This window comes from Dermacentor albipictus, chromosome 4 (genome assembly GCF_038994185.2).
Source record: "Dermacentor albipictus isolate Rhodes 1998 colony chromosome 4, USDA_Dalb.pri_finalv2, whole genome shotgun sequence".
NCBI lineage: Eukaryota > Metazoa > Arthropoda > Arachnida > Ixodida > Ixodidae > Dermacentor > Dermacentor albipictus.
The window spans coordinates 118,192,635-118,208,569 of record NC_091824.1 but is presented as its reverse complement, the minus strand read 5'-3'; the positions used below and the strand labels follow the sequence as shown (position 1 = coordinate 118,208,569).

The following is a 15,935-nucleotide window of genomic DNA, read 5'->3' as shown; positions in this document are numbered from 1 at the left end:
AAGAAGAGGTCCACCAGTAATGTTACGAAAACGTGTTGTTAAGCTCCATTACAAAGAAACAAAGTAAAACAACCGTTCAGACGTGTCTGTCGTTCAGCGATTGCCTTAACTAAACGTAAACGCTTTGACGCGCGACAATACGAAACTGTCAGTGTAGCAGCCAAGAGTTTTCAATATGGCGGCGCCCATGCATCGGCGAAAAAGATGGTCTCTGAATTGGAGAGCATGCAGCCCCCCCTTTTTTTTTGCTTAGCATCTGGACCAGCATGAGGAACAATCACAGCAATCGCAGCCTGAGGCACACGTGAGCACCATCCTTCTATACAGACGTGCGAAAATGTTGGCAACATTCAAACTTGCAAGCAAACTACATAGAGGTGACCAGTCGCTGTTGCCCACAATTAGCGAGATGCGTTAAAAAATCAATGCTTATAGCTTAACAGGCATTCAGCTCCTTCTGTATAACTTATGCTCGACTGCACGAATATTGCATTAACAAGGAATTGTAAATTAAAAAACAACAATAATGACATTTCCAGCAAATGTAGTTAGGACTCGCAACTTTTACGTACCTTTATGTCCCTCAATTGTGGCACCAAAATTTTTCGTTTCAGCGCAATCGATTGAATGGAGAAAATTGAGTATCATTGCATGATTGCGCACTAGAAGAGCGCAACGACGCCATCAGCCACTTCGATGCAGGGAATGTCGTATACAAGGGTTTCATAGAGGCAGAAAGAATCGCTGTATCTGCTGCCGTGACTACAAGCGATCGATACTAGCAAATTTTAGATATTGTGCTTGATTATCAACTAGGAACGGTTTCTTGTTGATCGTCAGATGCCCTTCTCGTGAATGCAATTTTCCGTTCTGCTATGGACCAAATAGTGTACTTTGAATACTTAAATGTGCTTTGATATAGTTGAAGTTATGTAATGTTGAGCATTTATTTTTTCCCTCACAGTAATAAGCCCACTAAAAGGATAGTTGACAATGTCCTAAAGTGATAAATGTCTTTAAGAAGTTTCATATTTGTTGGAGATCGGTAAAATTTCGTAATTGAATTGAGCTTCGTAATTCAATTGTGCCAAGCCAGGCGCGCAATCAGTACGTACAAACACACACCATCCGTGCGAAATTCGCATCCTCATATTACACAAAGCGCCACACACTGATTCTCAGTGGTATACGAAACATACCATGTTAATTTAACCGTGTTAGAAACACGGTTAAATGCCCGGTTCACCTCGCGATCAGTTTAGGCGATGCCAAAGCGTTTTCAGTCAGCAACTGTTCTACGCTGGGATAGTGAAATTGGCCTTACGACCGTTGAATTCGCCGAAGTCAGAACCGACAAGCGCCTTATTTACGACATTCACCGAGAAAGGCCTAGCCAGGCTCAATCCAGCAGCAGCCGCCCAGGAAGGCAGCCGCGGTCTATGCAAACACATGGCTTGCGAAAGACGCAACGGGTGCTAAATCCCCAGAGATCAACTCCGCTAACGGAGCTTGATATAACGCACGCCGGTTGGAGTCTGATCCGAGGAGCACAATATGATATATATCAAGCGAGCAGCTGCCGCTATCATCATTGTCATCATAGCACGCGCTGCCTTTCTAAATGGAAGACGTTGGCATTTTGCAAACCTCTTATGCAGCTATGACGATGATCGCCACGTACATTCCCAACTGCTCCGAATGCCCTCCTCGTACACATCACAGAAGAAGGCAAGTTATGCGCGGGAGAGGCGACCGTAACGTTAAATGTGGTAGGTCAGCTTGACCACATGCACGTGTGTTATGAGGGTGTGCTGCAGGAACCCCGCTCTTGCTTTATGCCATCTCAAGCGATGACTCCAACGAAAGTCACAAGCCTCAAGTCATACCTATGCCTGTAGGAGTGAATGTGACGGAAAAACGAGCAATACCGCTTCTTTACTCCTGCTGGTGCAGTGGAGGGCTTCTAATACAACGCACCCAAATGAGAAAGAACTGACACCAGAATGTTGGCTACTCTTTAAAATTTTTTTCAAATCAAGGAAATTATCTAGATCTTTGAAATCACGCTGTCCATCAGTGACACAAACGCTCAGCAAGATGCTTTATGGAAATTTAAGGAAATATGAGCATATTGCATCTTACATATAATGCACATTCTTGGATCACGCGAGCAGAGAATTTCGTCACGGTCGGAACAATTTCTAATGCCGGTGTCGCACGGTGCATTTTCGATCGCGATCAAGCTCGACTGGGATCACATTTCTCGACAGGAATTGGCTCCCTTCAGCAGCTTACGCGCAGCCGCCAATCCCGATCGAGAAATTCGACCCACGTCGGAATATGGATATAGCATGAGACTCGGCCTACGCTAAACTTATGAAGTTGCCACACAATGTACTAAGTGGTGAGCCAAAGCGCTAATATGACCAGCCATAGGCAAACAGTGATGCTGAACGCGCGAAAATGACGTCACACAAAGTTGTACGGACTCAGCGATTTTTTTTTTTTTTGAGCGGCTATGAGCGAGAAGAGGAAGAAAGGCCGAAATTCCGAGTAATTTGAAAAGTCTAAATTGAAGGGTGGCACATGGAATTACTGAGACGAAATGGAAAAGAAAAAAAAAGATCAATAAAAAATAGTTAACGTGTCTGCCCTTCGCTATCGCAAAGGGGTGAGCATGGCCACAGATATCTTGCTGAGAGTGCGACAAGATAAGTGCATCAGTCGAGGCCACCCGAACGAAGGGGCAACCTGCCCAACCGGCGAAGGTCGCGGGCGAGCGAACGGTGTGCCCGCAATAACCCGATCGCGGGAGGCGGGAGCGCACAACCCAACAGACTCCGAAATCGGCGACCACCGGCCGATTAATCGCTTTCATTTGCTCACAGGCATCGAAGTGGCATCGACCAGCGACGTACCAGCAAAGATTGTCCAAACGCCGCTGGGCCCCCCGTCGCTCCCCCCAGCGACAAACCTTCGAGCCTTGAGCGCGCGCTCGCCGCGTTGGTACACGTGGAACGTGTAGGTCACTTCGGAGCCGCGAGGACGGGAATATGGGTCGCGCAAACTCGTGCAAAACAAGGAACCGACGGCACAAAAGCGAGAGAACGCTGTGTCGAGGACAGCGTCGGGTCAGGCAAACAGTGTCGCCCGCGATAAGAGAGAAACGGGCTGGTAGACTCACCTGCAAAGCGACGCTGCTCCGCGTGGTGGTGCGGCGGCCTCCGCCCTCTTAGCTCGCTGCGTAGCAGCAGCAGCAGCAGCCGCCGCGTGCAAAGCATACCATACCCCTCCTCACAGAGCGCACAGCACACACTGCACAGCGCTGGCAACACCGAGACGATGCCGCCGCCGGCACATAGCACTGCCCACACGGCGGTGTGCTCGCTGCCCTCGCGAGAAGGCTGGTCGGCGGCGCCAGGCCAGGGCCGCGTGGCGCGCGCGCCCCTCCGTCGACTCCCGGCGGCAGCGGCGGCCAACGGCTCCCGCGGCGGAGCGAAAGGGTTGCGCGCCGTCGGCCTCTCCGTCGAGCTTCGCAATCCCACGGCGCGCAAAAACAGGCCACCGCCGCGCCGCGGGCGAGCCACCGCAGCCGTCTGCTAGGCCTAACCGTTCAAACTAAGCTGCTCTCCCTCGCCCTCGCCGCTTTCTCCCTCATGGCGGCGGCGGGGGAGCGCCGCCGTGGCGCGAACCGGGGAGGGGAACCCAAACAGGCTTTTTCGCCAATGAACGCCGCGCGGTACCGCCATTTTTTATGCCTCCGTTCAAACGGGCCAATGGGGAGCCGCTTTTGGGCATTGAATGACAAGCGCACACTCGTGAAAACGGGGCGAGGAGGGGGCTGCCCCGCCGGTAGCGAAGGGAAGAAAACCCAAGAAAGGGAAGAGAAGACTAGCCTCGAAGCGGTGACTACACCGACGACGCGCGACGAGACGAACAAGAAAAGTGCACAGTTTCCGGTTCCGGCGGCGGCGCGGTAGTTGTTTATTACGTACTTTTCTCTTTTATCCGATGCCCCCCACCCCCCATCCTCTCGTTCTTCCTCCCTTCTTTCCCTCGGTCCGCTGCAGAGAGGCACAGTCGCGGCTGGATTTTCGCAGGCAGACTGGAATACAGTGCTCGCGCGGCGGAGCTCAGCGGTCTGTGTTTTTTCCTCCTGACATCTCCCGTGTTTAACCCCACGAAGCCAGTTGTGCCAGCTAGTTAAATATGCTTCGGAGTGCTCGGAACACGGGTACGTATGAGTGCCACCTCTATGTGCGCCTTTGTGCGAGGGCGACGCGACCGCGCGGGCAGCCATGTTTGACGACGTCGAGCCAGCGGCGACGATGAAATGTTGATCGTCTCCGCATGCGTGGAGCGAGAAGAGAAGGCCATCCTTTTTGACCGTGCGATATGTATGCAGCAGTGTCTCTTGGAAGTTTCGCATGCAGCGAATGATGAGCTCCGTCAGTGCGCGATCACTGCAACCTGGTGCTCCGCAGCCATTCCGCTTGTGTGAGTGTATATACATACGGGTGTACGGCTAGCGGGCACCGTCGCAGCTGCACGGTGGGTGTCGAGCGATGCGGCATAGACGCGGGACGTGTGCGTTTCCTAAACGGCAGGGACCGTGTTAACCCAAGCGTAACGCTGCTTCAACATTGCAGGGTACGCTGCAAAGAAATTTTCAACAGGCTTGGCGGCCACCATTACCGGTGACCTGACGTAACCCTAAACGGGTGATTAAAGGTCCACTGTGATTCATATCGCACGAGAAAAACGAACCTGGCAGCACATTTCACGATTGCATTGGTCGAGACTGGAACTTGTCATGTATATGTGGAACGGCGTGGAGAATAAACGTCGTTCACCTGAGAAACAAGAACGTTTCTGTTTGTATGGTTATTACAAAATTGTAGCACACGTTGTTTGCCCCAAGCTTCAAGATTTGCCGCTTAGGACCTTATTAATCAGATTCTTAATAAGATCTTGGGCAACCAGTTCACGTTTGAGAAATTGTGATTTCACTACAAATACTGTAAATGCCTTAGCACCGAGCCGGTTGAGTCGCACATGGCAATTGCTAGCAACTCGATTCACGCTCGTAATGCCCAAGTATTGCGTAGGAATCTGTTGTACGTACTAGCTTTTGTGGTTATTGCTGTTACTGTTATTTCTGTCAACAATGGACAATTATTCTTTGGTGATGGGTCGTAGTTCTGTACCTATATTACCTGAAGTGACCACTTCCAACTCTACGATTGCTCGGCTACCCTTCCCCTGATATTAAATTGTATTCTCGGTCACTAAACTAAAGTATGCAAGCAAAAACAAAATTATGGCCAAAATCTCTTTCTGACTATGAGGCACACCGTAGTGGAGGACTCCGGAAATTTCGACCACCTAGGGTTGCTTAACGTGCACCTAAATCTAAGTACACGAGTGTTTTCGCATGCACATAATTCGTGGCAGCATACAAACAAATAACACTTCGAGTCCATGGTATACATACGTGTTGGGGATAAAGTTGATGTTCAAACATGTTAGTCCGCTTGTCATGATAACAAGATCAGTTCAGGGATGTAACAAGGGGCCAGAATCCGCGGTGTGTGTCCACAGGCCTAACATATGGTCGATGATGCGTGGAAATGAGCATATGGAAGTGTACTCACCTCAACTGTAGAGCTGCTTTTCTGTTAACGCTCCTATCATTACGCGTTTTTGGTAAAAATAGTTGTGTTATCGAAGGACTTTCAACGAGCAGGGACATTTAATAAGGCCAGTCACAATGCTTATGACTATAGAATAAATAAGACATGCATGTTCACACCTGCCATCAGTCCTTGTTTGGGCTCACAAAATCTGGCATGGTATATCGTTCACGGTGAAGCTTCAAAGTGAAATTGGGAGTCGCCGCAGAAATAACTTGAGTTATTGTAGCATTCGTCATGTAGCACCATCCGGACCTGCTTCACCGACATCACTAGTAGAAAGTGCAGAGTTAGGAAGGCATTAATTTGTCCGACTGACGTCAAGATGTCTTAGTTTTATTATAGAAGCGCCGAGATGTCATGAGACGTGCCGGCGAGCAGGAGCTTGAAAGCAACGAAGGCAAACGTCTACAACAAAACCTCTGCAAACTTCGAGGATTTTCTTTATGCTGTGGACCGTCCATTATTGATGTTTACAGATATCCTAAGCTTCTCGAGCACGAAAAGGATTAACCTGTCAAAAAGATGGATAAATAGTGTCAAAAAAGGCTTGTTGGACACACTAAATGAAGTAACTAATGCTCAGTGCAAGTTGCTGTAAAATGTTAACTGAGGTGGTGGCTCAGATACAGCTCTATTCTCCTGATAAGCCTCCTATAGCAGAGGGCATTATTAAGGAGCTTTTCACTGAATAAGTTACTGCTCTACGAAGAAGCGATAACTCAATGTGTAACTTGAAATACTCGACGCTGTCTATACTCAGTATCGTATTAAATGCAATATCATCAATGCTCTACAAATACAGCCTTTATGTAAGAACACTAACGATGCAGAGTCGAGATAAAATATCTTGTATAAAAACTGTTCGGACGTGATAAAGTCAGTCTAACCTAATCTTTCTCCAGAAAGCCGTGCTAAGGGAGTATAAAACCGTCAAATTGCTCAGGGCTACACTCTGAAAGCATAGAATTTTCATTTAGAGTTGTGTGGTGACCACGTTTAGAACTGTAGAAAACGCCGATTATGATACTACAAAATACTCCAAGTCTCTCGGTCCTCTTATTGCCATTTTTTACATACAGCTTTTACTGCACTAATGCTATACATTTGGGCAACATACAGAGTGAGCAGCCTCCTAAGGTGTCCCAAGGCCAGGGGGAAGCCCTACGGTGTAACACTTACGCCGCTATCTGACGGAAGGTGTCAATATGCACGTGCTTAGGCATCTCTTAAGTGTATGGAAAACACTTCAGAAGTTTTAGACGAGAAAACACTACACATATTTAAATTATGATCCCACACCTTGAATAACCTTAAATTAAGCTGTCCACGACCAACTAATTAAATGTGACAAAGCCAGGGCTGCTGTGTCAGTGCTGTTGAACATCGTTGTGACAGTATAGTGAAGGTTGGTTGAAAAGCTTTTTCTGCGAATGTTTCTAATAGGACGTTAGCATCTCATGGGGTATCTATTACAAAAGAGAGTCAAGTAAGCAGGCGAAATGATAGGCTACCGAGCTATTTGCCGGAGTATCTCGTCAGCAAATTGTTGGAATCATTTAAGTTTGATGTTCAGCTGATGTCGCATCACGCGACTTCACTCCAAGATGGTTTCGAAGAGTAACTTCACCTCCCAAAATAAAAACATTGACCACAATCTCAAGCTATAGCGCATTATTATAACATTCCTACAGCTATGTATGCGAATGATAACATATATGCTCCAAGTCAAATAATCTCTCAGTGGCCAAGCATGAGAAAAAGCTCGGCACGAAATGCTGTGAATTGGATTGGTAAAATGCACTAGCAAAAATGTTTTTCAAATAACATTAAAACAAACTGGTACGTAATAATAAAGTGCATTGAGCCTAGCAGAGGATTTGTGCCTGTGCCCATGATTCACACTGATGAAATAACTAGGAAGAAATCTTCGGAAACCTTGAGATAACTAGACTTTATTACGGTTATCCATTCGAAAAGTAGTGCCCAATTTTCGCCCCGGCCTTCGAATAAATATTAACAAATCGAAACAAAGAACCATATTTGTAAGATTATTTTTTTTTAACAGCAATCCGTATTAGAGACACACCGTCTGGTTTAAATTAGGCGAAGCAGACTGGCTTGCAGTAATAAGATATTCTAGAGTCGCGTGCGTAGATGTGCTATTGTGGACGTATAATAGAAGATGTACATTCAATCTTTAAGTGCACACCTTAATGGCAAGAATGCATTGTAACGGCAGTATTTCTTCGAACGTGGCCGAAAATGTAGCTAACAATGCATTGGTCGGACAGCCATGAGTGAAATAATTCATTACGGAATTCTATTTAGGCGTTTCCTTTAAGAGGAAGTGATGACTCAAGGCAAACTCCAATCCGACCTATTCAAGTACGTCTAAAAGGCAGAAACACTTTTACTATTTTAATGAAATCTGTTGCATTTGAGAGAGGCAGAGAAAAAGGCACATGCTAATGACTGTTTCAAGTGGTGTCTTGATTCAGGGCCTGAATTTTTTACAAGAATCTTTAGAAATTGGTTAGTTAGAAAAAAGAATAGAGAGAGAAGCACTAAGTTTATAAATTCATAGCTCGGCGCCAAACACAGATATAGCAGTTCTCTAAACTGCATCCGTTAGAGCATACAAAACGGACAAGTTTGATATATCAATTTATGTCTTACGTGAACTTGTGACATTGTTTACAAAAGTTTTGCAAAAGCCCTACACACATATCAGTGATGTACTCGAGAGCCATGTAGATTGCATCAATTTTGTTCGCTGGAGATGTACTGTTAGATGAAGTCTGCAGAATTGTGATATCTGTTTTCATTGCTGAGTTACAGAGTTTGCAAACGTAATAGTTACGCCTTCTAAAAATTTGTGATCTTCAACAATGATTATGAAAATTTCGACGGCCCAAATCGAGAGTTCGCTACCAAATACCACTATATTTGAAGTTTTCTTTTTTCTTTTGAGTGCAAGAAGCCTCATCAGATTTGGTGCACCGGCTGTCCAGAAAAACGATTTCTCCTTTCCCGTGTATAGATACAAGCCCCCTAAAGAGTAAGCTTTAGCTCAGGAGCTCCTACCTAAATTCATGTGAAAGGAGAAATCGTTTTTCTCGTCAACCATTGCACCAAATTTAACGGGATTTGTTGCATTTAAAAAGAAAAGGTTAAAATCTAGTGCCTCTTGGCAGAGAACTTTTGACTTAGGCCGTGCATTTCGTTTTTATAAAAATTGTTGAAAATAGCAAATTAAAAAAAATGAAACTACGAAGTTTGCAACTTCATAACGCAGCAATGAAAAGTCATGCTACAAGTCAGTAAAATGCATCTAATAGTACATCTAAAGCGAACAAAATTAAATTATTATACATGGCTCCCAAATGTACTAATATGTGAGTATGACGTTTACAAAACCCTTGTTCACGTAATTCACGTAAAGTATAAATCAATAAATCGAGTTTGTCAGCCTTGCATGCTCTAACGGATGCAGTTGACACAACTGCGATATGTGCTCTTGGTACAGAGCTACAAATTTGTAAACTTCTTTCTTCGTTCTCAAACAAACAATTTTTTGGAAACTCCTTTTAAAAAATGCAGGCCTTAAATCAAAACCCCGCTTGCAACAGTCACTAGAATTTAAATTCCTCTGTCAAATGCTACCGATTTCACTAAAATCGGCCCACTGTTTACCTCAGAAAAGCGTTTCTGCGTATGATATCTATTTGAATAGGCGGAATCGAAGTTGGGCCCGAGCTGAAGTTTCCTTTTAAGAGTAGACCATATTGCATACGGCAAAACCATCGCAGGTGGGCAAGTCTCGTGACTGCGAAAAACGGAAGCGCGCCTAACTCTCAGTTGCAGTGAACCATTATGTTTACTTTCATGCCAGTGTAAACGTTTTGGCAGCGCCATAGTCATCGCGTAGGTATTCATTTATTTATTTCGTTCTTTCAGTGATGAGAGAGAGAGAAAAAGAGAGAAAACATATTTATTGAGCCATTTAGTACATGGGGTGCATCCAGTCATGCGACTGAAGAACGTTTGTGATGAACTATGGGTGAAGAGTAAAGCCATTAAAATGCCAGTACCAGCATAGCTCTTCCCAACTATGTATTTTGGTCTACCTATATTGGCGAGCACTAGCACGTTTATGTTATGCTGACAACGTCACACGCTCATGCTTTTGTACGCGCACAAGTTTGCATTCACATGCAACACTTCGGTCGCTTCAACGTGTGTTTCCTAGCCAGACTGACTTTGGTTGAATGTTTACCTTCGAGGAGTCGATCGCTGCGTCCTTTGTAGACTCTACTATAGCAGCACAACAGTCCTGAGCATTGAAGCATCTGCTTTTCTGGCTGTATAATGACTGTAGAAGCCGGAGGATGGCACCTATATAAGAGAAATTAAGCGAGCAACCTATCGCGAGGTACAGCCATATGGCGTCAAATTCAGCCTCAGTTTGACCTCAACCTCACGAAGTGAGGTAAGATTGAGTGACGTCAAATGTTCAGTGCGGTAGACCGTTGAGGCCAAACATTTCGCAGTTGCTTCTGCGCAGATCTTCTCCTCCTGGACGAATCAGTCAGCGCCATTTGTTAGGCTTTCTTCTGGCGTGAACTTTTACATCTCTAGAAGTATGTCTACACGTATATATAGCTAATTACCTAAAGCCCTAAGACGTCTTCAGCTAGTGAATCATTATGTTCAATTTGGTGTACCCCGGCTCTGTGCACCTCTCCCCGAGGCAGTAGCACATGTTTGCGTGGGTTTAAGCATGGGAAACACCTTCGACGTTTGCTACCAGAGCTCGAACTCAAGAAATGAGGTTGAGTTAGATGATCCGAGCTTGAACAAAATAATGAGTTCTCAATGGTGGCCGCTGAAAGTTGAGGTGGGGCCGCCTGAATGCGCCTGAATCTCACGGGATTGGGTTGAATGGAATCATCAAAACTGAGAGGAATCTTAGGTGAGATCATGTTGAGGTCGTTCGCCCAGCTTTACATAAGTTCACTGTGGGAAAACTGCTGTCACGAAGAAATTGCACTCGTGGTTGGTGAACCGCTGAAGCATATGTAAATGCAAACGGCATATGCACTCAGCAGTTGCGAGCAATGAAAACGGCCGCTTCAGCACGAATAGTGTGGAACTATATCAAACACTTTCAATTTAAATTTGGGTTAGAAGCTTGGCGTACTAGCACGTACGAGTGATGCAATGACTCTGCAGTCATTTCGAAACTAGTGACCTCTGTAAGAGCTTGCTGCCGGCAGCTGTTCAACGACAACGTAATGTCCTGGAACATTAAAAAAAAAAACTTTTTATTTTGCACCGCTTTTCACTTAAGTCGTTTCGCGACGAGTCTTCTGTTTCAGTGGTTCCAAAAGTTATGCCTCTTATACCTAACAAGTTATTATACCTCTTATAACAACACGGTCTATTTAAGCACTTCCAAGAGCGTACATCTACTTTATCTTCTTAAATCAAGAACTTTAATTGCAAAAGCTAGTGAAGCTATCGCCGTAGAGCAACCAAGACAAGTTACATTTAAGACTATCAGCGTTAACCCGCGTTTTCAGACTTGCGCGTTAACTTGAAGCCCACGCTTGACTTAGTCAAGTTAACATTTAGCCTGAACGTGCCCAAGGAAAGGAAATGAGCAACTCGGGCACGTTCACGCGAGGCGTTATCTTGACCAAGTCAAGCATGGGCTTTGAGTTTAGGCGCATTTCCGCATAGGGGGGAAGATAATTGGCACGTGTTCTGCACGTCTGCCAGTAGCATAACGCGTAACCTTGTTGCTGCCATCTTATAAGGCATTACTTGGGGTACGGGGAGGGGCGCAACGTAGACAGTGACCCTTCCACCGCGGCCATTTGCCGCGCACTGCAACCGCCGCGGTGCTTGAGCAGCGGCCCTAAAACATATTGCGTCCGCGATGCGCAAAACCGTAAACGGAGCATCAGGCCTGGCTGTAAGTGGCGAGCCCTTCCTGGACGCCCCTTGCAAAGAAAGCGTGGAGTGTGCGCTCACCAAGCGCGCACACAAAACCTCGATGCGCCGCAAACAAGTGGCGGGAACGAGGGGGTTGGAAAGAAATGGGGGGAGGGCAGGTAGAGGCAACATGCTGGTCGTCGCCGTCGCTAGGCGAACGGCGCTTGCAGTGCGCTGCTCCTCTCCATCGCCAGCGCTACGGGCGACCACACACATTTGCGCGGACGCGCCAGTCTTGCTGGTGCTTCGCGTGCAAAGCCGTGGCATTTAGCGAGCCTGATTTGTGCAGGAACGGGGTGGGGGAGGAGATATATAAGCCCTGTACATAATGGCGCTCGGTTGTAGCACGTTGTGCATGGTACTAACGCACGAAGCTCGCTCCGGGAGCCGCCTATAGATAGTAGATCACACATCTCTCCGATCGAGCCACCATGAGGTGTTGCTGGAAAAGCACACTTAGTTATACAGGACGGATACATTTATTTTGGCAGGTGGAGGGGAGGGCGCCCCTGCGCCAGGCGCGAAGTATTAAGAGACCTGCTCCTCAGTTAACGCGGAGCGTCATGGTCGTTCCACGGCACGCCATAGTGGTGTAATCCAGAATGTATTTGAATGCCATGGTTCTTTAGCGCACACCAAATGCACGGTACGCGAGCGTTCTTGCACTGCGCTCCCATCGGAATGCGGCCGCCGCGACCGGAATCGAACCTGCGACCACCTCGAGTATACACAGCAGCGCAACGCTACAGTGCCTAGAATGCTGCAACGCCATATCCCCTGGCATACCGCGGCGAATGTCATTGTGCTTCGGTGGCCCAAACATGAAGTCTTTTTGGCCGTCTGTCGGCTCACATCGGGACGGTTTAGGAAGGGGCGGGCTGGGAACCATGCACTACATCTTGACTCAGCCGACCGTATACGCGTGCGAAACTCCGCAAGCAGGCTTCTCCGAGCATCACTTTCGACATTACCCAAGCAGCAAGATTCGCTGTTCCTGTGCGATTAAATCGTGAAATGCGCTGAATCGTTGCGCCTCCCCGGCTTTCTTGATCTGCCGGTACACCATTCAGGAGCTTCGACAGTGCCTCGAACGCGAAAGTGGCTGTTGTATTAGCTGTAGGGATTAAGATGTGCGGGAAAGCAGGCCTGCGGAGTTTCCGGCACAGTATCATGCCGCAATTAGTTGCAGCCACCATGGTGGCTGCAACTTTCTGATAGCGACAATATTGCAACATATTGCGATATTGCGACAATATTGCGACAATATTGCAACAATATCTGTAGCGGAACGCACAAATGGAGTTGTGCGTTTCACTATAAATATTGCGCATCAACAACATGGGCGAGCATATCGAGAAAAGATTTCGCATCTTTAGAAGACCTCAATGGATGCTTTTAGCTGATAATTTAATAAGACACTGTTGGGCTTCTCAATGTGCCCAGGGGCATCAAACATCTGTTTTGGCTGTGTAAGCCAAGGATGACCCACGAGAATAAGCCACGATAGTTCTTACAGCTCAAATTTAGCATATGTTTTGAAGGTGTAAAAAGTGAGAATTCTGTTTTACCACCGTCAATATAGTTACTTTGATACGCTGATTCCACCCAATTCGGCGTGTAGAACGAGCTATTGATATCAAACTGCACAGACTGCTTTAACAGACAGCATCATCGCTCGAAATATCACATAAACAAACACGTCCTCAGGTATATTGTTCATTAGCACGGGATTTATGCTTCGTTGAATGTATGTATATATGTATCCTTTAATATATATATTTTCCTAAATCTTGAAAAACAAGTTTGTCTGCTAAAAGCCTACTACGCTCGAACAAGTACTAAATGCTAGCGGATATTGGAAGCAGACCTGATAACATTAAAACATATATGTTGTCATATACAGTCAGCTGGACCGCAACATCTGTCACGACGAGAATGACACCATCAGTTTCCTGTTTTTTCTCCAATTCGTAATCAATCGTACGGACGAATCTTAGACAAATGTTTAGAACTTTACATTTCTTATGATACCCGCATATCTTTTGAGAAAAAGTTTCGTCAGCCTGCGTAAACCATAGGAAGTCCTTGAGCAGAAAAAGCGGAACGAGACTTACAGCGAATTATGATAAACGGAGGGTATACCTTCGAAGTTTTGTTGAATGAAATGATGACGTCTGATAAACGCAAAAGTATGTTTAAAATATGACCTTTTGTGCCTGCAGTATTTGGCATGCTGTACATTGTTACTGAAAGCGTGACGTAAGTCTTATGTCCACACCGGCGGCCGGTGTGGACCAAAAGTGTGTACGCATAGGATAGATAGAGACAACTGACGCAAGACATAAAATGTAGGATGTCGCTGGGAAGACTTCGTCTTGCTAGTGGGCACAAATTGCTAGCGGACAGAGTCCTGGAGGCTTAAAAAATGGTTCTACTTAAATTGAGGACGACGCAACGAGCTATGGAAAGAAGGATGATTGGTTTAACATTAAGCGATAAGAAAGCAGATTGGGTGAGGGAACAAGCGCGAGTTAATGACACCTTAGTTGAAATCAAGAAAAAGAAATGGGTATGGGCAGGGCATGTAATGAGGAGGAAAGATAACCGATGGTGATTAAGGGTTACGGACTGGATTCCAAGAGAAGGGAAGCGCAGCAGGGGGCGGCAGAAAGTTGGGTGGACGGATGAGATTAAGAAGTTTGCAGGAACATGGCCACAATCAGCACATGACCGGAGTAGTTGGAGAAGTATGGGAGAGGCCGTTGCCCTACAGTGGGCATAGCCAGGCTGCTGCTGCTGCTGCTGATGATGATGATGATGCTTGAGTGAGGTAACTGCAAAGCTCGTTGAATTAAGCATGATATTTCAACAATATTGTGTCTACGGTAAGTTTGACTTGCAAGGCCTGAAAGTAAGACCCTGATAGATAATGCGCTTATATCTAGAAGTATATAATTAGTAGCCGAAGTAGAGGTTCCTCCACTTTGCGTCAGGGATATCAGAAACAACAACAAAAAACATAAAAAGTGCCCACGTTTAGAACCTGTCTTCACTTTATCGAAACAACTTGTCCACACTTTATGGCAAATGTTTCTGAATCGACCTTTGTATATGAAGGAACATAATCGTGCGTTGATGCAGGGTCTAAATGTCACTGGAGGTATCGTACTTCAGTAGTAATGAGCAACTAAGCGAAGCTCGCGAGATTTTTCGAAAGACGGACGCTGTTTTCATACGCTTATGAATGCACGGTATCAAAGAAGGATACGAATTCCTCGATCTTACTGTGGCTTGAAGCAATAATTATATCTCACTGCTCACAGCAGCATCAGCACATGTATGCGCAGGCAGGTTGCAAGTATCACGTGCATTGAATATCAATCACGGGCTGACACATGTAAAGGCGAGATGGCCTCAATGGTGGGAAAGCGACGAAATGGCCCTTATTTCGAACTCCTTAATAAGGACTACATAATTGTTTGCCCGAAAACGATGATAAAATATGGCATGAGAGACGTCTATGATATTAAAAAAAACATACAAAGAAAAGGTGCATCATTATGTGCTTATAAGTGTAAGGCTGATCGGCTACAGTACTTGAATAATGTATGCGAAAGTTCCGCAGGACAACTTTATCGTTCGATAAGAAAGTGTCACGCGCTTTGCGGTATGGCTGTATGGCAATGGCAGTTTGTGAACATGTCGGACCTTGAAAGCTAAAGCTTTCTAAGTGTGCTGCATTATGATTATTTATTTATTTATTTATTTATTTATTTATTTATTTATTTATTTATTTATTTATTTCGGCATACTGCGGGACATGGTTGCATGCCTAATCGGGAGGGGTCTCGTAAATGTACAACACGCGTCCCATGCACAAAATCACTGGCACAAGAAGAGAAAACAAAAACAGAAAGGCTATTAGAAAATTAACCTAGATGTAACCGATATACTGTTAAGTATACAAGGAAAAGACATTGAAGATCTGAACATAGCTGCATTGACGATATAGCGTTCGAGCTTCGCTGGCGATAAGGAACAATTCATCCAATGCCCTAAAAAATGCTTTTGTTTTTAATCGCAAGTGTTCATAACACCTATAACAATTACCTGCACGGACAACATAACCACGAGAGAAAGCACACAAATAATACACAATACATGCGAAAATTATTGCAAACATTCTACGAGAGGCATCGTTTGTGGAGGTGCTGAAAGTGGAGCGCTTGAAAAGTGAGCTGT

At 45.6% G+C, this 15,935-nt stretch overlaps 1 long non-coding RNA gene across 1 annotated transcript in view; it reads left to right on the top strand.

Moving 5' to 3' along the window:
- The first annotated feature begins 3,624 nt into the window (after positions 1–3,624).
- The window catches only part of LOC135914692 (uncharacterized), a 40,119-nt gene continuing 27,808 nt past the window's right edge, over positions 3,625–15,935 (top strand). The window contains exon 1 of the long non-coding RNA XR_010568377.1: positions 3,625–4,234. This is a non-coding gene — a long non-coding RNA (uncharacterized lncRNA). The remainder of the gene's footprint in view (positions 4,235–15,935) is intronic.